The sequence below is a fragment of the Crinia signifera genome, chromosome 6 (genome assembly GCF_055691185.1).
Source record: "Crinia signifera chromosome 6, ASM5569118v1, whole genome shotgun sequence".
NCBI classification, from domain to species: Eukaryota; Metazoa; Chordata; class Amphibia; order Anura; family Myobatrachidae; genus Crinia; species Crinia signifera.
In genome coordinates this window covers 191,383,580-191,409,552 of record NC_139222.1, presented here as the reverse complement: position 1 = coordinate 191,409,552, position 25,973 = coordinate 191,383,580, and the positions used below count along the sequence as shown (strand labels likewise).

The window sequence follows — 25,973 nt, the reverse complement described above, 5'->3', positions numbered from 1 at the left end:
TCAGAACGGCCTGGTCAGATAATTAAGAGCAGTCGCTCAAAAGCTCCTGCTCATCTCCCGCATGTGTGGCGTGGGCAGAGGGGAAGGCCCCTGAGCATGCGATGCGGCACCCCCAACCCCACTCCCTCGGCAATGCCAACCCCCCCTCCCCCATCCATAGCACTCCCAACCCCCCTCCCCCACCTGTGGCACTTCCGACCCCCGCTCCCCCACCCACGGCACACCGACCCCACTCCCACCCCCGAAGCACCCTTCCCCCCCCTCCCCACCCATGGCACTTCTGACCCCCCCTCCCCCACCCATGGCACCCCTCCATCTGCAGAACTCACCCTGGTGACATGGTCTCAGCGGTGGCGGTCCTGGTCCCCATGGGTGGCGGTCTGGGTCCTCCTCATCCATCAGCGGCAGCAGAGGGGAAAGAAAGAACTTAAAAATGGCTTGCCGTGCTATTGCCCCGCCCCCTAGAGCTGGCTATATTAGCCAGCTCGAGACCAGGGGCAGCCAGTCCAATGGCGGAGGAGGAGCAGAGTAGAGCTCCTGAAAAACAAGTCCTGGTGGTGGCCATGCAAAGGAGCTGAAAAGGCCACCTTTTCCAGCTGAAAAACACAGATGAAGAGGCTGAAGCCCTGGGAATTGGCGGCCATGCAAAAGAGCTTAAAAGCCTGCCGCTCCAGGTGAAGATGCTGCAGAAGCCCTGTGTGTGTGTGTGTGTGGGGGGGGGGGGGGGTGGTCTCTGTAGCATCTTCACCTGGGGCGTCTTGTCTTGTCTTGTGAAGACAAAATGCACTTTAATAGAATAATTAAAAACCTGTGTTTATGTTTTTATTTAAATTTTTCCATTACAGGGGGGCTATAGGGTACTGGTGGGCCTTTAATGCCTCACATGCTGGTACCTGTGGTTCTCCCAAGTACCAGTATTTAGGGCAGGCTTGCTGGGACTTGTAGTCCTACTGTAAAAGACAATATTACTGTTTAAAGAAGCTATCAACCCTGCACCCACTTACCAGGGGTGCAGGGGATAGCCCCAGGCTTCAGCCCAGGCCTGCAGTGCCCTGTAGAGGGGGGCCCCTTTATTTGGAGGGTCCCCACTACCCCAAAAACTCCCGTCCTGGGCTGACTAGTTAGGGTGGGTAATGCTTTGGCCACGGGACCCCATCAAGTATGTTCCATGGCTATGGCCTTACACCCCCTGCTAGTGGAGCCTGGTGCTGGTCCACAAAATATGGGGGGGAACCCAACTCACTTTGTCCTCCGTATTTGAAGACTTTTTTTATTCCTCTAAAGTTGCCGAAACACTTTCTGTGAGAGATTTGAAATCTCTCATGCTGAATCTCCCATTATGAATCTCTGGCACAAATCTCTCCGTGTATAGGGCCCTTTAGAATGTAATATTCTTGTCTATGTACCGATATACAAATATTCAATCTTGGATACCAACTGTCGGAACGTTCTGACAGCTGGAATCCAGGCACGTTTTCACCCAGTTCAATAGTTTATTGAAAGGCAGAAAATGTCCTTGAATTTGACAATTCAGCCATCAAGCAACTTTATCTCTCTCCAAGGCTTAGTAATATATATATATATATATATATATATATATATATATATATATATATATATTACTATGTATATATATATATATATATATATATATATATATATATATATATATATATATATATATACACAGACGTATGTCAGTGGCACTCAGGATAAATAAACACTCGGAAACCAGCCTTGTAGCCAACGTTTCAATGGCAAACAACCATTTTCATCAGGACATAAAAAAGACATAAAAACTCACCCATATATGTGCACACCAACCTTCACCACCCCAGCCAATGCGCCGTGTGAGCGTCCTCCCGCTGCGGCGCAACCAGATGACGTCACCCCGTGCACCGTCACCAATACAAGTTAACATTCAAATATGCAGAACTGTCAAAAGATAAACGGCAACATGTTAATATATCAAAATGTAACATACACATGCTGATAGCAGAAGCAGATTGAAAGGCATACATTATACAATCAAATAATTATAAAAACCAATGAAGTCCTAAGGTTTCATTCAATCCCCTTGGACTCATGGTGTCTAAGGTAAAGATCCACTTTACCTCTCTCTGGAGAAGCAATCTGGATCTATTACCACCCCTAGTCCAGATTGCTTCTCCAGAGAGAGGCAAAATAGAACACCGGCACTCACTCTTTTCAGAAGGAATTCAAGGCTAGTCAGAGGGGCATATTTGCAACGTTTCGGGCTTCTTTATTAAGCACGTCGTCAGGCAGTACAGAATCTGTACTGCCTGACGACAGGCTAAATAAAGAAGCCTGAAACATTGCAAATATGCACCTCTGAGTAGCCTTGAATTCCTTCTGAAAAGAGTGAGTGCCGGTGTTCTACTTTATATATATATATATATATATATATATATATATATATATATATATATACACAGTACTGGAAGACAGCTGCATATATTGTTGGTAGAAAAGTGGCACTCAGGAGAGTCATTTGCGGTGGAAACAATGTTGTTTAATCCAACATGTTTCGAGCCAGTCAGCTCGTCATCAGGGACAACATAAGAATGTACACACATATATACATACAACATCTCTAGATCGTTCATTATGTATACAAGGAGCAGTGTGAAATTACTTATTAAGGAATTTAACTAGATTTTGACTACATGTAGTCAATATCTAGTCAGGCGAATCGCCATCGCTAGGCATCTGGTCACACTGGGCAGCTGTCCAGGGCCCTACAATTGTAGGGGCTTTCCAGCAGAGGTTGGCTGCCCTAGGCTGGAGCCTCCATAGACAGTCCAAATTTTAGTCACCATCGAAGTGGTGCAGTATTTTACAAGTCCTGCAGCACAGTAGTGTATTTCTATTGTGGAACTGTAAATGTTGGGGCATTGAGTTCCACAATTGTATTTTTTATTTTTTATTTTTATTTTTTTACAGCATTTGTTATATGTATTTCATGCATATTTATCAGATTATTTTCCCTACTTGATTCAATAATGGATTTTCAAGTTAGATTTTTTAACTCACATTGCAGTAATTATTTTTGCAGAGAATTACATGGAGACCTTTAACCACTTCGGTGGTATTCCCAGAAAAATTTCCAGGCTCAGCTGCACTGCCCCAGCGGGCTGTCCCACAAAATGTCCGGGCATACCACAATAGAGTATGCCGGTGAACGCCTCACCTGGCCCATCCTGGCTCCTCTGGGCACTCCCAGCAGCCGCCACCACAGCCCGTCGTCAATCATCACTCCCCTCTGCCGCCGCCGAGCACTACTCCGACCAGAGGTTTGGGGCCCTCGGGAGCAATCAGTGTTCGGGTATTCCGCTACCTGAAAATCCGAGCGCCCGAACACCTGAGCGCACTCCTCACCGCTGCTGCCAGGCACCACTCCCCCCCCCAGAGCGGCCCCAAATGAACTGCTATTAGTTGCTGCTTCTTCTGGATGCAGCACTGCCTGCAGGAGGTAGTGGCTGCAGCTTGATTGGTGGCTTTTCTTGGGACATGAAAAACCTATCCTGATAGGTTTATCATGCCCCAGGAAAATCCACCACTCAAGGGGTTAATAGGCTGTGAATTACAAATTACCATGTAAATTAAATGGAAAACAGGTGTGAGCTGCCTAGCGCTATGCAGCAGCTAATAGAATCTCTGGGTGTCCACCCAAGGGCACCCAAAAAATCTCACAAGTGGGATTTAACAATATAGGTTACGAAACAATGAGATTTATCAGCGCTGGAGGTCTCCTGGGGATGTGATGCCGCAATTCTTTATGCTGTATGCACGTTTTTACAATTGCTTCATCCCTCTCCTGCAGAGAACTCCGTGCAGAAACTCACATATAGTTTCTGAATGATGTGGACTCTCTTGGTCGTTCAAAATGCATGCAGCTCACAATGTAACAAAAGGCAGAACTTACATTAAAGTTCAGCCCTGCATGCACTTAAAGGTTTCTTTATTCACTGCTAGACACGTAACCAGACAGCTGTAAGATCAGTGACGTGCGGTGAGGTTAGTGACAGGTGAGGCAGGAGCTTTTGCGAAATGGGTCCCGCCAGTGCCGTAACTAGACATTTTGGTGGCCTGCACCAGAAAAGGAATATACTGAAAAATAAGAAGGCATGTGGCTTTATGGAAAAGGGACGTGGCCACATAATAGTACCAATAACACCGTAATGCCCCTCATACATTATGCCGCACACTATAATGCCCATATCACATTATAATCGCACACCGTAATGCTCATATCACATTATGCCGCACACCGTAATGCCCATGTCGCATCATACCGCACGCCATAATGCCCATGTCACATTATGCAGAGGCGCCGTGACTGGTGGATATTTCAAATATGGGAGCGCCAGGTTATGAGCCAATCGGAGCACAGAGTCTGGCGGACAATCACTAACTGTGGCTACTGGTCTGCGAGCTCTGATAGGCTGCCGGCCTGCATCACATTTAAAATATATGCCACTTACAGCATAGGAGCAAAGATTGGGTGTGGTGAGCAACAGGCCAGCAGAGCAAGACATCCCCAATGATATATACAGTATATATACTGTACACCCCAAAACACACACATTGTATTACAATTGTGTAACCCCCCCCCCCCCATACATAAAAAAAACCTCACACACCTTAGGCATATCATCTATCATTTTCCCTCACCAAAATACCTTACATCACCCTTCCCATGCCCATATATATTTACTGTTTTTAGGCTTGATTGTGGCTATGGATGTTCCTCCAGCTGGTTTCCTGTCATAAGCTGCCCTCACAAAGTGAGGTGTAGAAAGGCAGGATGCGGAGCTGGCCGAGGTTAGAGTCAGCGTGCGACAGCTGTGCGCAGTGGCGTAACTATAGAGGGTGCAGGGGATGCACTTGCTATGGGGCCCGAGGGCTTGGGGGGCCCCATAACAAGTGCACCCCTGCCTCCCCTGCCTCCCCTGACTGCACGTCCCTGTGTAAGATGAATCAAATCAGACACTTACATTAGGTTTCGTTCTCGCATTCCTCAAAAGGTTTCTTTGATATGCCAGAGAGACTGTTCCTCCTTTACAATGGATTTATTGACACGGCAAATCACAGCAAACAAGAATAAAAAGTTTTAAAAGTTCGATGGCCGGGAACAGGAGCGTGCCGCTGACGGGGATCAGGTGTGTTGTGCTGCAGACACAAACGAACCGTCCTCTCGCTGCTTTGCGGTTCTGTATCAGCCAAGTCCCGGCAGAGTGGCTTCTTTTTCAATCAACGCGTTTCTGGTCCCTTGAAAAAGGGTGCAGTCGGCACCAGAAACGCGTTGGGGGACGCCACTCTGCGTGGACTTGGCTGATACAGAACCGCAAAGCAGCGGGAGGACGGTTCGTTTGTGTCTGCAGCACAACACACCTGATCCCCGTCAGCGGCACGCTCCTGTTCCCGGCCATCGAACTTTTAAAACTTTTTATTCTTGTTTGCTGTGATTTGCCGTGTCAAATAATCCATTGTAAAGGAAGAACAGTCTCTCTGGCATATCAAAGAAACCTTTTGAGGAACGCGAGAACGAAACCTAATGTAAGTGTCTGATTTGATTCATCTTACAGCTGTCTGGTTACATGTCTAGCAGTGGATAAAGAAACCTTTCAGTGCATGCGGGGCTGAACTTTAATGTAAGTTCTGCCTTTTGTTACATTGGGCCTTATTTTGGTTCATTCTTTCTGACAAAATCCTTCTTAGATGGACAAAACCATGTGCACTGCAGGGGGGCAGATGTAACATGTGCAGAGAGAATTAGATTTGGGTGAGTAATTTTGTTTCTGTGCAGGGAAAATACTGACTGCTTTATTTTTACACTGCAATATAGATCTCACTTTGAAGTAAAACCCCACCCAAATCTAATTCTCTCTGCACAAGTAACACCTGCCCCACCTGCAGTGCATATGGTTTTGCCCATCTAAGAAGGATTTTGTCAGAAAGAATGAACCAAAATAAGGCCCATTGTGAGCTGCATGCATTTTGAACGACCAAGAGAATCCACATCAATCAGAAACTATATGTGAGTTTCTGCACGGAGTTCTCTGCAGGAGAGGGATAAAGCAATTGTAAAAACGTGCATACAGCATAAAGAATTGCGGCATCATATCCTCAGGAGACCTCCAGCGCTGATAAATCTCATTGTTTCGTAACCTACCATGTAAATTAGTAAAACAATGATGGGAAAAAATGGATATTTACTCACAACTGGCCACTGATACTGAAAATATCTCCCATGATACCAATAATAATGCAGCCGAAATCCATACTTAGTAGGAGTTATGTAGTCAAACTAAGTGCTTCTGTCACATTTATTGACATGGCAACGGACTGAGTGATTCTGATGTCCTGAAACAAATGTTTTATTTGGATGAAAACATGCCGATCATAAAATACAGTAGTTATTCTGTCAATATCAAAACAGAGTCTCTCAGTCTGCATAAGCGACAACTGGTAAACAAATTATCCAATGTCTTCTAAGGTGACCTACAATTCCCAAAGCAAACTCAAGAAATATTTTTCATATTATGTCTATTGGAACAAAGGGGCTGATGCAGGTTCACTAGAAAGTACATTTGGGGAGTCATTCTGGTTTGGGGGCGAGCATTCGCACGGACTATGGGTGACGTTACATGGCTCACAAAGCAGCAACCAACCGCTGCATTGCAAGCTAACCAGAATCGGGCCTTTGGTTTGCTAAAGGACTAAACCATGTGCATTACAGGTGGGGAAGATGTAACATGTGCAGAACGGGTACACACCAGAGCGATTTGGTCTCAATCCCATACATTTTTAGGCGATTCCGACTGATTGTATGTACATTGGGCATGCTTTGGCATGGTTTTTTTTATCCGATTCTGATCTGATGCGCATCCCCACCAGTCTTTGGTAGCTTTGGGGATCCTATCTGCTGCAGTCAGGATCCCTGAATCCGACTCTGACTGAGTGGCCATCATCGCTTGTGTTTTTTGTGTGCAACCGTCGTGCGCCCGTCATGCTACCCCTTCTATTTCAGTGACATTTACTGAACACTCCCCCCAGTGCCATGTTTACCAGCCTCGTGAATAGTGCTGTGGCAGCAGTTGGTCTGGCGTCTGCTCTTCTTGATTCTAGCCCAGTACACTTTGAACCTGGTAAGTTTTTTTGTTTTTTTTGGCCACAATGCTCCCATGCATGCTCCATGTGCCCTGAATGCCCACTGATGTATACTGTAGTCATAATGTCCACCAATTCCCTATGCAGTGTGTAAAAGGCCCCAAGCATGCTCCCCTATGCAGTGTGTACCAGGCCCCACTCACCTGTCTGTGTTATATATATATATATATATATATATATATATATCCAATATCACTAGATATATGCGCTAAGTAAGGGTGGTCGCTACTAACACTAGATCCCCTACTAGAGGGAACCACAATCCAATACACAACCCAATAGTGTTATATAGCGCCCATGTAAAATCTATCAATATGATGATTTCAGTCTTTCCACTTGTAATGAATTATTATCAACCAAGACTTCTTTTAAATAAAAAACATTTATTATAAAACATATAAAAATTAGATACTCTTGGAATAGAAGTGTTCTCTTGGAATTAGGATCACACCAGATACCCGACGTATTTCGTCTCTTTAAGAGACTTCATCAGGGGTTTGACACATATAATAAGAATCTTCAAAAGATTAAAGATGTTTTAAACTTGTAAAGAATTTTGAGCGGTTTATTTCCACTGGATTGTTCAAACAAGTACAATTACTGTTGTTAATCTTAAGCACTTTGAGTCCTATTGGGAGAAAAGTGCTATATAAATATCATTATTATTATTATTATTATTAATTAGAGATTTTTTTTAGAGATTATTAGGTTCTTCTTTTATAATACGGTTGAACCATTTGTAGGTAACATATATGATCTCATTTGCTAAGGAGCATTCATACTCCCAATGGCTCCTAGAACAGGTGGCTCAAGTTTAGTGGGATAAGGGTAGCCAATAATGGCAAAATCCCTTAGTACTTAACCTCCAATGGATGGTCCCTTACTTGATTTTTAAGGTTCAGGTTAAGGGTGCAATAACCGGTGGCAATATTTTAAATTTCCAGCCTTCAGAAAAATGATGTGATCACTTCTCTAATTTTTAGGGGCGAAGTTTTAAAGATCCCCTTAGTGTGGCCCGAGCATGTGAACTCTCCAATGTCAAAAGGGCAAGTTTTTCTGAAGGTTTTATGGTCAAGAACGAGGATGACGACACGACAGTAAGTACATACACAATTTGAAAGTTTGCAAATCAAATGGATTCCTCTTGCCAATCATCGGGTGTGGTATATGGTCCCGACAGTCGGGATCCCAACAGTCATTAGCCCGACGTTGGGTTCCCAATTGGCCGGACTCAGACAGCGGGGCAAGCGCAACAAAGCCCCTTGCGGGCTCGCTGTGCTCGCCACGCAGCGGGCATGGTGGCTTACTACGCTCGCCACCTATTCTATTCTCCCTCTATGGGGGTCATGGACCTCCACGAGGGAGAATAGTCGGTGGCCGTTGGGACCCCGAGTGTCGGGGTTTTGACTGTCAGAATCCTGACATTGGGGTAACGACTGTTGGGATCCCGACTGTCGGGAAACTGTCCGGCACCCCAATCAACAGCCCCCACTCTGTTAAAACTGGCTGTGTATTGTTCATTGACCTGTTTGGCCCATGCACTCTCTAAACTTTGTGCTGGGGTTTCCAAGGAGTATATCTGCACTATATACTCTGGCAGATCTGGGTCTTCTTGGAGTCCTGTGCCTGTAGTCCTTTGCTGTGTTGCTGTGCAGGACACAGTACGCCATGACGACCCAGTATATTTTGTCCAACCTCAGGTTGATGGCAGTGTGTAGTATGCAAAAACGGCTAGCCAGGATTCCAAAGGCATTTTCCACAACACGGCGTGCCCTGGATAGACAGTAGTTAAATATCCTTTTGTCATGGTTCAGGCCATGTCCTAGGCCTAATTATTAATAAAAGTTTTTATTTGCACAATAGAGTGTACAGGGTATTTTTCCTCCTTACCTTGCAATACTTGTACTGCAGCACCTTCACAACAGCTTCTCTGGGATGATGAGGCCCAAATTTGTGGGGAGATGAGGGATCCAAACTTCAGGTCAGCCAGAGACCATCCTGTCACCGGAAACCTCAGGATCATCACCAGCCGGTCCTCAGCAGGGATAGCCATCCGATACTTGGTATCCTGCTTCTCGATGTAGGGGGTCACCAGATACAGCAATTTCTGGAAGGTGGCATCATCCATACACAGGAAATTCCTTTAGTCATCCGGGTTATTCTCCCTAATCTCCCTGCGCAGTGGCACTGCTTCGTCCAACAAAATCTGGCTTTCTGACGCTTCAGCACAGCATAGTACAGCAGTTAATCTTGCTGGTAACGACCCATCACTGCAGATTCCATAATGGACACTGTAATGAAGGGTTAAAATACACTTTATTATGGAAGCCAAAACAAAGCAATGCAAAATAGCTATGTGCATCGTTCAGCAGGTATACACCATTAGATTTGGGTGGGTGTATACTTCAAACATATCTATATTGCAGTGTAAAAATAAAGCAGTCAGAATTTACCCTGCACAGAAATAAAATAACCCACCCAAGTGTAACTCTGTCTACACATATTACACCTTCAGTGCACATGGTTTTGACCATTACCAAACCAAATGTGCTTTGCGTGTAAACCTGAATCACCCTCAAGAAGTGACCTTTATTTGGGTATACTACTGTATAGCCATGATGTTTTTCTTATTGTATGATGAAGGCATAACAGGATAAATGCTCCCATTAGCCAGTGTAATGACGTATTGGTGGGATGCTATGATGGTAGGTTTTTGCCATGCTAGGTCACAGAGGGATACGGTCACTAGGTCTACAAGCATTAGGTCAACAAGAATGAAGGTCAACATGGAGTTGCTGTCTATCCAATGATCCATATCTGTCACAGAGTGCGTAGCTAGCCCTTTACACTATAAACCCCTTGCACAAATGCTATTAATTCTCCCTGTTGTGGCTACAACGACCCACAAACCATAAACTGTAGAGTAAAAATAAATCACGATAATGGAGCAAAAATGTAAGCAAGGACATTATTATTATTATAATTTTATTTATAAGGCGCCACAAGTGTTTCGCAGCGCCATACAAAGGAACAATACAGAGAGACATTTGATTTGCATTCTCTCTGCAAAGCTGATCACCCGTGTGTGCATCAGCCCCAATAATCCTACCCCTCCCCATAAACTGTTCGTGTTCCCAAGTCTGTCCTTATCCCTTTCCCCTAGCGCTTGACCCACAATTGTGTTCGCACAATCTAACAGTACTGTATATCTAACCTTGATATCAAGCTGCTTCCCCTCAGCGCATATCCTACTTGAAGGGTTACTCCTTCACCCCCTCCATATAAATAAACATCAAACACATTACATAAATATACATATATACATAGCACAAAAAGCAATAACCAATGAGGAAATATCATACATCATTATAATAGACACAAATATATACAATGGTGTCAGACTAAACTATTCCAATTGAACTTCTCATTCAGACCTCCAGGGTGAATAGTCCCTAAACTAAATATCCATTTAGACTCTAACAACAATAATTGTTTTGCCCTATTGCCACCGCGCATCGACTCGGCAACATGGTCAATGATTAAGTATTTGAGGGAACTGATGGAATGATTCATTGTCTTAAAATGACGGGCCACCAGCTGGTCTACCTATGGACAAATTTATAGCAGACCGGTAGAGTCCCATCCTCTCACGAAAGGACCTTGTAGTCTGCCCGACGTAATACAGATTACAAGGACAGACGATCACATAAACTACATGTTTCATTTTGCAACTCAGGACCTGTCTGATATCAAAGATCTATCCGGAGTGTGGATGTTTGAAGGAGCGACAAGTCACCATATGTTTACATGTAGCACATGTTAAGCAACTGTAACATCCTGTATGTTTGGACACAGTATTGGGAGGCCTAGGGATACCCATCCCTGTAATGTCTGTTCGCATAAGTCTATCCCTAAGGTTAGAGCCTCTTTTAAAGGCTGCTAATGGTCTAAGATTTTAACCCAGCAGCCTGTAAAAGAGGCTCTAACCTTAGAGCCTCCCTCGTTTCAACACTCTGATACAACTCCTCAGTCAAAACAGTATCAGAAGTAGGCAAAACAAACCAGGCATATATTTACATTGATATATTAGTCCAAAAGTAAGGATAAACATCGCCCTGCCGAACGCACGACCCCCCGCCAAGGGAATCCCCGCACTAGCATGCAAGCAGATGTGTATGATTACACATCCGTTCACATTCAGCTGTATTGATGAAAAAAATCATTCGATGGTTGCACACCATTGAATGATTTTTCCACCCTTCAGTCTGAAAAGTATGTCTGTAATTTATTTTCAGATAGCCGCTTTCTGCCAATAATCTCGTGCACCAATTTTTTAAAATGATTATTATATATTTTTTTATAATGCCGCAAGCAGAGTTCTGGGCCAGGTGGGAGGTTGGGAGAGGTGGAATCTCTCTACCTTTGTTCAAGCGGAATCAGTAGTGTCGCAGCTCCCAGAGAGTGAACTGTGGAGTCCAGCCAATGGTGAGCCCGCCCTCCACCTCCAGGTCCGGAATTCCCACAGTAGCAGAGCAGCTCCTGAAAGAGTGACCAATATAGTGCTGCTGATGGTGAGCATGCCCCCCCGCCCCCCTTCCCTACAGCCAGGCTGTGGAGCGGCTCCGGAAGAGTGAGCACTGAGATGGGCAAAACGTCTCACTAACGAGAGCTGGGATCCAGTGTATCAGTTAGTGAAAAGTTCCGAATCTTTTCCATGGATCATCAGCTCACTTTCAAAGAAGGGGTAATTTATTTTACAATCAATTTTTTTTTATTTATTTTTTTAAAACAGTGAGCTGAACAAATAAGAACATACATGACCAAGCAGGGGCGGATCCAGGATAAAATGACAGGGGGGGCACCAATGATAAAAAAGGGTTTGGGTGGGGGAGGGGCGGTGTTAGAGGTGCCAGTGTACATGCTAAGAGAGCGGCAGAAGAGGGTGGGAATGGAATTAAAAATAGGCCCTGGCATGTAAAGTACGCAGGCCCACCATGGCGATAAAAGTGAAGGATGTAGTTGTGCGCGCACCGAAGGCGCGCTCCAGAAAAGGGTGTGTGGCCACTCAACAGGGGGCGTGTCAACACCATATACAACTTCTACACATTATGCAACAAAATACTAGACCCCATTATACTTGCCCCTTACTCATGATGCCAAATGGAATAAGCCAAAATTCAAATAATGCCACATGGATTGTGTCAAAATTCACATAATGCCACATGGATTGAGCCAAAATTTACATAATAACACACACGGATTGAGCCAAAATTCACATAATGCCAAATGGATTGTGTCAAAATTCACATAATGCCACACGGATTGAGCCAAATGCATAAAATGCCATACGGATTGAGCCGAAATTCACATAATGCCACATGGATTGAGCCAAAATTCACATAATGCCACACGGATTGAGACGAAATTCACATAATGCCACATGGATTGAGCCAGAATTCACATAATGCCACACAGATTAAGCCAAAATTCACAATACACTTCATAAACAGGGACATTGTCCACCAAAGGCTCGCATTAAACATTTACACCATAATGTCCATTACACGTTAAGTTACACGCCATTATGTCCATTATGTGTTATGCCAAACACTATAATGCCTATTAAAAATTATGCTACATAAGTGCTGCTTCTCTACATGCTCATTGCCAAGGGTTCCATGCTCATTGCCAGAGGTTCCATGCTCGTTGCCATGTGGGATTACATGCTCATTGCCAAGGGGGAATACATGCTCGTGGTAAATGGGGGACAGCAGAAGTGATAGCCACTGACAGTGGCAGAGCCTGGCTGTATTCAGAGCACTGCAGGTCCTGGCTATTTTAAATAATACCCCTTTCACACCAGAAAATGCATTCCCAGGTTGGCCCCTTTTACACCAGCCTAGTCCCTGCATTGTCTGGTGTGAGGGGGAGAGAAAACCACCCATCCCCCCTTTAACCAGTTATCTCATTTAACCGCCTTTATCTTCGGGACCAACTGACCCATTTACATGAGACAAGTATTATATTGAAGAACTTTTGAGTGGGCTTTGAATGATTTTCGTCCAGTGAAACTGGAACGTTTGGTTCCAGAGTAATCTGCCCTCAAAGAACATGAACAGCCATGAATTACATTTACAAAAATAAAAAAATCGGTTTACACGCAATATCTCTGGAACCAATTGACCGATTTGGACCAGCCAGGTATCATATTGAAGGCCCAGCGATTTGGAATTGAATGAAATCACAAGCTTCTGTGATGCCAGGGCGGGAACTGGCAGCCGTCGGAACTGGGTGGGGGGCGGAATTGATGGGTCCCATATTATCCAATGGAGATAAAACGTTACAGGTTTGCCAGGCGATATCTCCGGTTCCCGGGGGGCTAGAGACACGGGGCTGGGCTCGTTGGAAAGCCCTGGTCCTCAGCTACAAAATAAATGACAGGGGGGGCACGTGCCCGGATGCCCCCCCCCTGAATCCGCCACTGTGACCAAGTAAAACACTGATCGATGGCTGGGTGCAGAATCGCCATCGATGGCGTCTGCACCGATGGCCATGCCTAGCAGCAGCAGCCTTGTTATTCTTTGTTTCACTTGCAGTCGCAGTACTGTACTCAGTCTCCAGAGTTAGTACTTCTCTGCTGCCACAGGTGGCAGTTCGGTGATCAGGCAAATGCATTGTAATGAAAAACTAAACTGAAAGTAAAAGAACGACGGTTCACCTTTTTGGGATCGGTGGCTCCCTCAGTCTTTTATGGGATCCGTTCAAAAGACCCGCTTCGTTTCCGAACGACCCATCTCTAGTGAGCAGTGAAGTGCCGCTGATGGTGAGTATACACGCACGTGCAGCAGCTGTGTAAATTAAAGTCAAAACATGGCATCCATGTGCCTACCTTCACATCTACTGTATGCTGCACAGGCAGGGGGCTGCCATAGAAATGTAAGTGCTTCGCTGTTCTGTGAACTGTTTGCATTTTAGCGATGTAATTGCTAAATTTTGCAATCGCATTGCGAGGAGGGACCCAGCATGCAATGGCCTTTTGCATGTTGGAGAAAACAGATATAGTTTTGTAGGTTTTTTGCTCTAACATTCCGTATAATATGACGCTAAACTGTGAGTTCAGTAGACAATAATGAAGCGCAGTGTCAGCTTTTTTTTGTGCAATCTTATTTGTATTTATTACAATACACACAAGTGAGCGTAAACAGTTTGCCCAGTGGCGTAACCACCATGGGTGCAGTGTGACATCATAATTAACGATGGCGTACCAATTTTCCACCCACCCAAAGTCATCTAATGAGTGACATTGCAGCTGCATGGCATGCTGCAGTGAACACTGGGACTGGAGCCAAGCTATTAGTTGCTGAGAGGATGAATAGCGCTCAGCCAACAGGCAATTACTTTTTTTCTATGTGGGGGCCAGTGTTTTTTTATTACCTATCGTTGCCAATGAAAAGGGGGGCCCTTTTAAGATTTTGCTATGGGGCCCACACAGATCTAGTTACGCCCCTGTCTGTGTGGCAGAATGTATTATAACGGACTCTACTGTGTAATGTAATATGTATAAGTGGTCATGACAGGAATGGTCAGAGTTTATGGGGAATTGCAATTTGTGGGGGTGGGTCCTAATGACTGACAACCCAGCCCTGCAAGCAGCTCCTCCTCTCCAGGGTTCTCCCAGAGTGGAGACTTTAACGGTAGGCATATGTGTCCACATACATCTAGCCTCCTTGCACGTTAAACAGCCAGTGGCTTGGAGGCAACAATATTATTTGTTATATACTGTAGGCTATATAAATAGGACGCACAAGCAATTTATGCTGAATAAAATGATGTGCGGCAGGTCTACATTCTGTGTGCGATCATAGCTGTATCTGCATATTACATTTTCCTAGAATACACTGTAGGGTAAACCATTGATAATATTGCATATGTAATGGTATTCTAGAGTGTTTGACTATAAAACACCCCTTACATGCCTCATGGCGGGAGAAATGATGTGATGGTTGCCGATCATCAAATGATTTCTCCTGCCTTCGCAAACAGAAGTCAGTGAAAATTGACTTTTATTTGGGGGCTTCTGGAGGAAGATGGGTAGGGCAGCGGACAGCCTGTGACATCAGTGGCCAGTCCCCGGTAGGCATCTCGCCGAAGCCATTTGTTGCCAGCGTTTACACATGTGCAAATACATGCTTGCACATGTGCAGACCCCTAAACATAAGAACAGCGCCTAATTTGCTCCATTCCGAATTAATCTGAATTAGGTTCCTAATTACCATACTGTGGCAATGCAAATAGCCAAAAAAATATCCTATGCTAACAGAGGTGCATAGGACCTGTCTTCTTAATCACACCAGGCTTCTCCCGCTGTGTGGCGTATATGAGGATGCATCTGTATGATTAAAAGATGAACCGGTACTTGTGTAGTTTCACGGCGGCAGCTTGCGCTACGTTTGAAGCTACGTTATTAGCGTAGCCCAACGGCTGCCTTACTTGTTTAGTTTCACAGCGGCAGCCTAAGCTACGCTATCAGCGTAACCCAATTCCTGCCTAGCGTAGTCAGTGTAGTGACTCTGCGGCAGCCGTGCGTAGTCAGTGTAGTGTCCCCATGAGGCAGCTACTCACCGTACTGTTGCCGGGAACTGCATCTCTGTTCCTGGTGTCCCTGGCAAGCCTAGTGAGCGCCTCTCACACAGCACCGGCGCCCGCATGATCCCCTCTCTGGCAGAGAGGGGATCATGTGGGCACCGGCGGAGAGGCGCTCCATCTGTCTGAGATGCAGGAGCGTCTGAGACGCAGAAGTGTCTGATACACTTCTGCGTCTGAGTAACTATTGCGGCAGGGTACAGCAACCCTGCCAACAGGGTTAGGGGTTCGGTAGCGCGTGCGTCTCCTGCACAAAGAGGGGGTGCGGATGCAAGTGCGTCTCATGCACAATAAAGGAGGCATTTGCCAGTGCTCCATGTTAAATACTGGAAACTGCCTTCATTTAAAACCCACACTATCCATGCCAACCCGAAGCGTGGCGAGCGCATTACACGTCCTTCCAACCTTTTTATACCCCCAATATCCATGTCATCGTGGAGTTAATTTTATAAAGTGTGGTGAGCGCAGCAAGCCACCGAGCCTGAAGCATGGCGAGCAGACACGGAATACATGTAGAGTAATCCGCGTCCCCTCCCGGGGCTCGCTGCACTTACCACACTTTATAAAATCAACTCCACACTGACGTGGATAGTGAGAGTATGAAAAGGTTGAGAGGACGCATAATGCATCCCCTCGCGGGGCTCGCTGCGTTCGCCACGCTTCGGACTGGCGTGGAAAGTGGGGGTGTTTCAGGAACACATTTACACCTGCCATAAGCGGCCGCGGGAACACTAAGCTACGCTGATTCTGACAGGGACACTCGCGGAAACATTACTCTACTTTTAACTTTGCTGGCCGCAGGAACACTACGCTCATTCTGACAGGGACGCTACGCTGACTATGTAACTGCCGCCGTGAAACTACACAAGTACTGATGAACCTGTAAGAAATAAATTAGTCATAGGCATAAGAGCTGAAAGCACACATCACTGTCTTTTAAAATAAAGGTACTTATGTAGTATCTGGGCGCCCGATTTAGAAATCGGGTCGGATCGGGCACATCGCATCGCATGCGACCAAATCGCATGCGATGTGATGCGATGACCCGATTTTTCCATAGGATTCAATGTTAAAATGGACTGAGTCCATTTTAACATAGAATTCAATGGGAAAAAGGGGTCCTTTTCATACCCCTACTATCCAAGTGGGCATGGAGTTGGATATAAACCTGTGGCGAGCGTAGCGAGCCGAGCGAAGCGAGCCCCGCGAGGGGACGGTATTCTGTGTCCCCTCGCGGGGCTCACTACGCTCGCCACGCTTCGGGCTCGGTGGCTCGCTACGCTCGCCACAGGTTTATATCCAACTCCATGCCCACTTGGATAGTAGGGGTATGAAAAGGACCCCTTTTTCCCATTAAATTCCATGTTAAAATGGACTCAGTCCATTTTAACATTAAATCCTATGGAAAAATCGGGTCATCGCATCGCATGGCATGTGATATGGTCGTATGCGATGCGATGCGATATCGCATCGCATCTGATTGTATGCCTTAACTTAAGGCATACAATAAAAAAATCGGGCGCCCAGATACTACATAAGTACCGAAATAAATTAATTTAGATCTGTCTACAGCTATTGAACTATGTCCAGCAGCAGATCTCACGGACCAGAGAATCAGAGAAACTCACACACTGAAATGGGAATGTTGCAGGAAGAACACACAGCAGGGGTGATTTGATGGATAGCCAAAACTATAAGAATCAGCAGGAGTGCTCCTCAGCTGTCACATATATAACCTGTGGTAAACTGCACAGGCGAAGGAAAGAGCAGTGCCCAGTGTCTGGGAAAATCTACAGATCATGTGGCATTACCAATCCCTTTGCTAAAGTGTGCTTGTCAAGCAAGAGATGGAACTCAGCAGGGAAAATACACTTAGAAGAAACAACTTGAGCAATTTCTCATAAAGTTAGGGTGATTTATAAAATAGAATGCATCAGAACTGTAAGATAAAAAAAATAAGAGGTTTGCACATCTGAATTTCAATAATTAGAGGCAACCATGAGAATTAGACACAGGTGCATCATGCGATGTGATGAGTCTAAGACAGGGCTGGGCAACACCGGCCCTCCAGATGTTAGTGAACTACACATCCCAGGATGCTTTGCATTAGTTTTGCTATGTGGCCATGCTGAAACTGATGCAAGGCATGCTGGGTTGTGTAGTTCACTAACATCTGGAGGGCCGGTGTTGCCCAGCCCTGGTCTAAGAGGTAAATTTACTAAGATTTGTGTTGCATACAATACGGGGTAAGATCTTTAGGACAACTGTACCAAGACTGGAGATTTTAGTCCTTTGATCAACGTCAGACTGATTTTAAAATCCCTAAATCAATGTTCTATAGACTCTTGCAGTTAAGGTGTGCCTTAGCCCAGTATAGTAGGGATAAGAATGGGTTCACTGTAGAATCCACCATCAAGATGTTTATTAAGAAATTACCTTCGGGGAAACGGCTTTCAAAGATCTATAGCTATCTGTCTTCTATAGTACAAGCAGAAGGGTTACCTCAACTTTTCGGTCAATGGTCTATAGACATCACCGTTATTGACAAATGGACAGTGGCTCTGGTCATGACAAAAAGTGCTACCAACTCCATACGTATCCAGCAGGTCCAATTCAATATACTTCACAGAACATATTTAACCCTGGTTAGATTGAAGAGATTTGCTGGATTGGGTATGGATGCTTGCCCTAAGTGCGGAGTGAATGGTGGCACCTTCTGGCATCTCATGTGGGAATGCAGAATCATTTGAAATTTCTGGGTTAAGATCTTTGGGGTGATGAGGAGTATGGGCGTAGAAGTTGAGGTCTTCACGGGGCTAAATATTATTTGGGGTGTATGGGGTGATGAGGTGGTTCAGGATGGTATGAGATCTTTGGCAGTAAACCTGACAGCTCTGGCCAAGGTGATTATCGCATGCAACTGGCTGGCACAGAATGGCCCGGAATTTATTGAATGGATAAATTTAGTAAATTTCACATGAGCATGAAAAATTTGTATATGCCTCTAGGGGCCTTACTTTGTCTTTTTGCAGATATGGCACAGCTTGCACAAACCTGTTTTTTAATACTAGTTCACCGTCTTCATAATTAATTATATATTATAGAGAATTGTCTTTTTCTTTTTTTTTTTATTAGTGTTTAGCTGACTAGTGATAGTGTAGATAGCACGAGCTTAAGTATACATATACATATTTATTTTTTCTATACTGTGTCTCTGTTTTCTCTATTTCTTTGGTCACTAATATTTAAAATCACTTTAGGGGGGACCGTCGGACCCAGCCACTAAGCGGTGATGTAATGTACATGGCAGAGTGGGTGGGCAGTGGCAGGCGACGAGCGGCGCTGCCGCCGACATATGATAATTCATGTCTGCGGCGCTCGTCACTCGCCGCTGCCCACCCGCTGTGCCATGCTGCTATTTAACAGAATGTCAGCCTGCCTGCCGCCCTTAATTGGTGCCGCCCTGAGGCCGATGCCTCCCGGGCCTAGGCACAAATCCGGCCCTGGTGATACTCCTCTTTGGCTCAATTGCCTATTGCCCTCTGTATTGTTCTTCTGTGCTGTTCAGATTGTATTAAGTGATTTGATTAAGTTGGATTTTCATTGTACCACAGAATGCCTGTGAATTTATACAAGATAAGACTTTTGGTTTTAGATGGCTTAAGATTGTCTGAAGTGTTTTGACTGTTTTCTTGTTTGTATAAAAAGTATTTGTCTACTCTTTGTAATATAAATGAAGCCTCAATTTAAAAAAAAGATTTGTGTTTCATCCATGTTTGCCTGTATCAGTGGCGAATGCAGGGGGGTTTCTGAGTACCAAGAAACCCCCCCCCCAGGAATCTAAGGACCATAGTCTGAAAGCTGAGGGTCCCCTTTTTCCATGGGTACAAGAATTTAAAAAATCGGCCCTGGGAAACCAGAAATATCTGACTTCAAAGCAGTGGTCCCCATCCAAGCCTGTTAATTGCTCTTCCCAGTCAGATATTTCAGGTTCTGTTGACTTTGAGTTTTTCTGAGGGTATATTCCAAAAGCTGGGACTCTCCCCCTTTGATGGACACTAGTAGCTTGTCTCTACTGTGCCCAGAACCAGAGATATCAGCCTTACAGCTGCTGGTTACTGTTCCAGCTCCACACACCTGGTATTTAGTTTTATATACTCTTTGGCGGATTGCTCTGCCGCCTGAACTCTGATCCCCTAGTCCCCAGTAAAATTTGGTAGGTGAAATTCTCTAGTTTTCAATTCCATTAAAAGCTAAGAAATCTAGTTCCGGATACTGGAGATATCTGCAGTCAAGCAAGCTGTCCTCCCACCAGAAAATGATGAATATTAAGCCCACTCCACTTTACACCCCTCCTCTGCATATTAAACATCCTCTACGCACCCTGGAAGTTATGTATCAGGACCCCTTCATTCAGCCCAATGCCCCCTTCTCCCACCTCATCTCCCACATCTGTGCAGTAAAGGGGTAATTAGTGAAAATTATTGATCCAGGCCCTACATGCTGAGTGGTTAATATAATACCCCCTACCACCCGCGGGACATCAAAGCTTCCGCTCATAGCCCCCCCATCCCTATCACTGGAGGATAGTTAGGGGCCCCAATACATTGCTATGCCCAGGGGTCTACACTGCTGTTATGTATATATATTATTATTATTATTACTCTTATTATACATTTGGTCTATCTATAATACTTTAACTGACCCGGCACATACTGGGTCACCTAAGTGTCCATCTCCGTGCTTTGCTCCGCCACTCTCTGGAAACCCCCTTCTGAAAATCCTGTGTTTGCCCCTGGGTATAGTAGGATCGATCATACACGGATATAGTTTTTTAAATGAACTACCAAGATTTACTATGTTTAACAGAACTGTGTTTTTTGATGGTGTATGTTTCCATCTCTCTAAACAATAGATGGGGAACTTTTTCTCTACCAAGGGCCATTTGGATATTTATAAAATCCTTTGGGGGCCATATAAAAATGATCAACTTAAAAATTACATTATACACATGGGCAGTGGCATATACATGTGGGCATTATACACACAGGGGCAGCGGCATATACATGCGGGCATTATACACACGGACAGCGGCATATACATGTGGGCATTATACACACGGACACACAGGCAGCGGCATATACATGTGGGCATTATACACACGGGCAGTGGCATATACATGTGGGCATTATACACACGGGCAGCGGCATATACATGTGGGCATTATACACACGGGCAGCGGCATATACATGTGGGCATTATACACACGGGCAGCGGCATATACATGTGGGCATCATATACCCCACCCCCACCCCCAGGTGTGGACCTGCAAAAACGGTCTGAAGCTTGTGGGTTTAGCTAAAGGAAAATTGAAAGGAAGTGGTTTTTGGAGAATTGTTGGACTTTTTTTGTCAATTTCTCAGTCCTATACTGTATTTAAAAGGGGATACAGTTATATTACAGGTGGTCGGGATGCCAGCTGATGGAATCTCATCACCGGAATCCCAACTGCCATCAGAACACCGGCATGGGATCTTCAACATGGATGAGGATGTATGCAGCCAGATACAGACACCTACAAAAACAATCACGTAGATTTGTACGTCAGTAGCATAAAGTGACTTCATTACATTTAAGACTACCTACCACTCCTACCGTAATGATTTGGACACTGTTAAACAAACATATTTTCAATATGATACACAAAAGAACCTTGGTGTATTTCTGAGCACTGAAGTTCTAAATCAAATGGATTTTTGGAGTCCAATTGTCCTTTCAAATGGGATACCCAAAAAAGAAAATAATTTGCACAGAACAATAGTGAAGTCCTATTTGGACTATTGGTGATTTTCAAAGTATAAAAGAGAGTTGTCAAAACCCGTACCGTTAGATTTGTCTACACAAAGTAGACATGTAGCATGTAGGGAGGGACAGTGACGTTACCATAGGCAATCCAGATTCACTTTCCAATGTAATATTGTTATGCAAAAGAAAATACTTAAAATAGTGTAATAAGGCTTTTAATCTTTAAAACATCAAATAATGACACAATAAAACAAGGGAGCAGGAAAATTGATTAGGAGATAGGAATCAATCAACTTTGTCTAAATATATATACTCTAGATATTCTGATTTCAAAACATTCATATAAAGATTTATTATATTTTAAAAAAGAAAGACAGAATTTTTTTTTTTTTACATATAAAATTATGATACACAATATCACAGTAAAAATTATCCCAAAGGGGACACCATAAGGGTATTAGCCAATAATTTCTCTTTATAGATTATTAATAAACCCAGCTCTAAAACAATATTCCTGCACAAAGGATAGATATGGAATAATTTGCATGTACAAAGTCAGTCAGTGTTGGCCCTGTATATAATCCAGGGTAAATGGATTAAATTTTTGTTAAGCCAAATAAGTAGGAGATCCTTATGGCTCTTTAGTTGGAAATTGTGAGCATCCAAAGAATTTAGAATGTTCCTTAATTTATAAGGGGCTCCCAGGAGGTAATTAGCATTAGTGTGTGGCGTGAGACCAGTACCTCTTATGTGATGAATTCACTTATGCAGTCCCTGCGATAGCCTCCGGTGTGGGTTCGCTTCAACCCGCCTGGCTCCAGCTGATGACAGCAAGCCTGTGGTGTTTGTAGCGTGGCGGGGAGCAACCTCACTGACCTGTGTTGACGGACAGGTCCTCCGTGTCCGGCTTCAAAGTTAGCAGGCGCTTGTTCGGCTGTTCGCCGTTTTTGAAGAGGAGATGTCTCTTTCCTTTGTGTGCAACCTCCGGGGGTAGCAAGGGATCACAGCAGGTGAGAGCTGGGTTAGAGAATGCCCAAATGGGTAATTCTTGACGCGTTTCTCGGTAGGATATAAACGGCGGTTTCTTCAGAATGAACAGGGAAGCATTTTAGTAGGACTCTCACCAAATGGGATGGTCCACACAGATTTGCAGACAACAAGAGCATTGTTGGGTTGTAAAACAAAACGGGCATCCCTGGTAAGTCCTCCTTCCTCCTGGATCCTTCTGGATTCCTTTTGGATCGAATCCAAGCTCGCTTCCTAGCTGTCATTTTCAACTCTGAACTGCCCTTTGTTCCTCACATTCAATCTGTCTCTAAATCATGTTACATGCATCTAATAAACATATCCAAAATTAATTTGTGCCTTACACAAGACACTGCAAAATCGCTAATCCATGCACTCGTTACAGGTGAATAAATTAGAATATTGTGCAAAAGGTAATTCAATTCAATCATTCAACGTAAAAGGTGAAACAAATATATAGACTCATTACATGCAAAGAGAGATATTTCAATCCTTTATATGTTATCATTTTTATGATAATGGCTTACAGTTATTAAAACCACAAATCCAATATCTCAGAAAATTAGAATATAGTGAAAAGGTTCAATATTGTAGGCTCAAAGTGTCACACTCTAATTGGCTTATTAATCCAAAACACATGCAACAGGTACATGAGCCTTTAAATGGTCTATCAGTCTGATTCAGTAGAATTCACAATCATGGGAAGACTGCTGACCTGACAGGTGCAGAAAACCATCACTGACACCCTCCACAAGAAGGGAAAGCCTCAAAAGGAAGTTGCAAAAGAAGTTGGATGTCCTCAAAGTGCTGTATCAAAGCACATTAATAGAACATTAAGTGAATGGAATAAGTGTGGAAGATAAACATGCACAAATGGCAGAGATGACCGCTACCTGGAGAGGATTGTCAGGGAAAGGCCATTCAAAAGTGTGGGGGAACTTCACAAGGAGTGGAAATAGGCTGGAGTTAGTGCATCGAGAGCCACCACACACAGATGGATCCTGGACATGGTCTTCAAATGTTGTATTCCTCTTATCAAGCTGCTCATGAACAGCAAACAACGTCAGAAGCCTCTTACCTGGGCTAAATAGAAAATAACTGGTCTCAGAGTCTGGAGGAAGAATGGAGACGCACACAACCCAAGATGCTTGAAGGCCGGTGTGAAGTTTCCACAGTCTGTATTTTTATACGGGGAGCCATGTAATTTTCTGGTGTTGGTCGCTTGTGCTTTATTAAGTCCAGAGTCAATGCAGCCATCTACCAGGACATTTTAGAGCTAATCGTGCTTCCTTCAGCAGACAAGCTTTATGGAGATAGTGGTAGATGCTCAATTAGCTTAGTAATACCACTCAGGTGCATGAGAAGGAGGGGTTAATACTGAGTATGTGAAAATTCATTGTTCCTTCAGCTCACTGAATGGTATTAGTAACCAGTCTTGAATACTACATGATAATAGAATTCAGAGATTTTGGTTACATATATTTGTGCAAATGTATGATTAAACCCCAAGCCATCATCAAGGCTTCTGTGTATATTGGGGATCCCTAGCACTATATCTAGGTGCAGGGTATTGCACCCCACAAAAAAGCTTTATGGAGATGCTCACTTCATTTTCCAGCAGGACTTGGCACCTACCCACACTGACAAAGGTACAAAAACCTGGTTCAATGACCATGAGGTTTCTGTGCTGGATTGGCCAGCAAACTCGACCGGCCTGAACCCCCAAGAGAAAGATGAGAGACGTGAGACCAAACTATGAAGAAGGGCCGAAGGCGCTATTGAAGCGTCCTTGTCTTCCAAACACCTCAGCAGTGCCATAGGCTGATAGCATCCATGCCATGCTGCATTGAGGCAGTAATTAATGCAAAAGGGGCCCCATCCAAGTACTAAGTACATACTGTATGCATGATTATACTTTTCAAGGGACAGATATTTCTTTACATAGTAGGTAAGGCTGAAAAAAGACTTGCGTCCATCTAGTTCAACCTGGTATAGATATCCATTGCTGATTTGGTAGGTTCTGGTATTTTACAGACAAATTATATTTCTTATTTGTACCCATGGATGTTTTTCTCCAGTAAATGTTTGTCCAACTTTGCCTTGAACGCATTTAATGAGCCAGCCGTTACCACCTCTCTGGGAAGAGAGTCACAGAGTTTGACTGTTCTGACCGTAAAGAAATTCTTTCTACTAGCTGAATGAAATCTTTTTTCTTCTAATCTATACTCATGCCCTCGCGTCCTAGATTCCTTTCTAGTAGAAAAGAGGGTGCGTGACATTTTTCTCTATTGATTTCATGGAATATTCTAATTTTCCAAGATTTGGATTTGGGGTTTTCATAAACTGTAATCTATAATCATCAAAATGATAACACATAAAGGCTTGAAATATCTCACTTTACATGTAATGAATCTACAGTATATAATATATTTGTTTCACCTTTTAAGTTGAATTACTGAAATAAATTAACTTTTGCATGATATTCTACTATTTAGAGTTTCACCTGTATATCACGCATTCATTATTGCAATAGCCTTCTTAAGAAAAGACTCTTACCACTACAATCCATTTTAAATGCAGCTGCCATGCTGACGGACTGGCTAGGCTTTCAATGTCCGCTGAGTCGCTCTCAGGCAATTCATTGGGTAGCTGTATTTTACTGTATTCAATATAAAATACGGTACTTGTTTCCTAGAACGGCCACAATCGCGGGCATCGTGTACCTTAAAGTTAAGGTACACGATGCCCGCGATGGACCCGATTTCCTTTGAAATCAGGTCCATTTTGCCGGCAAAGGCAAAATCGGGGGCATCGCGTTGGTCGCGTGCATTAACATGGCCCCCGACGCGATGCCCGCGATTTTGCCATAGACTTCAATGTTAAAATATTTTTAACATTGAAATCGGGAGCATCGCGTCGGTCTTGTGCCATTATAATGGCATTATAATAGCACAAGATGAGATGACTTGATTAAGTCCATTTTACATAGGAAACAATGTTTGTATATGGCCCCATCATGGGTTACGCAACCCCATTGTGAGCGTCACCCCACGATTGACACCAACCTGATTTCAATGTAAAAATCGGGTCGATCGCGTTGGTCGCATCGCATGCGATTTGGTCGCATGCGATGCGACCGAAGCGATTTTTCCGACACGATCACCCCGATGCAAATCGGTGTGGCCGTGCTAGGAAACAAGTACCTAAAATACTTCTGCTCACATACAAAGCCATTAATCTGACTATACCAATTTACAGCTCTTTGCTTATCTCAAATTATATCCCCAACAGACCTCTCTGCTCTG

The 25,973-nt window shown here is 44.1% G+C and overlaps 1 protein-coding gene across 4 annotated transcripts in view; it reads left to right on the top strand.

Moving 5' to 3' along the window:
• The window catches only part of NPFFR1 (neuropeptide FF receptor 1), a 254,087-nt gene that overhangs the window by 162,010 nt on the left and 66,104 nt on the right, over positions 1-25,973 (top strand). For 2 of the 4 annotated variants that reach the window (XM_083148473.1, XM_083148474.1), the window contains exon 1: positions 8,178-8,291. The exons of the other annotated variants lie outside the window; for them this stretch is intronic. The gene's annotated coding sequence lies outside the window, so the exon portion shown is untranslated. Of the gene's footprint in view, positions 1-8,177; positions 8,292-25,973 lie in introns of those variants that run through there. 4 annotated transcript variants of the gene reach the window in all.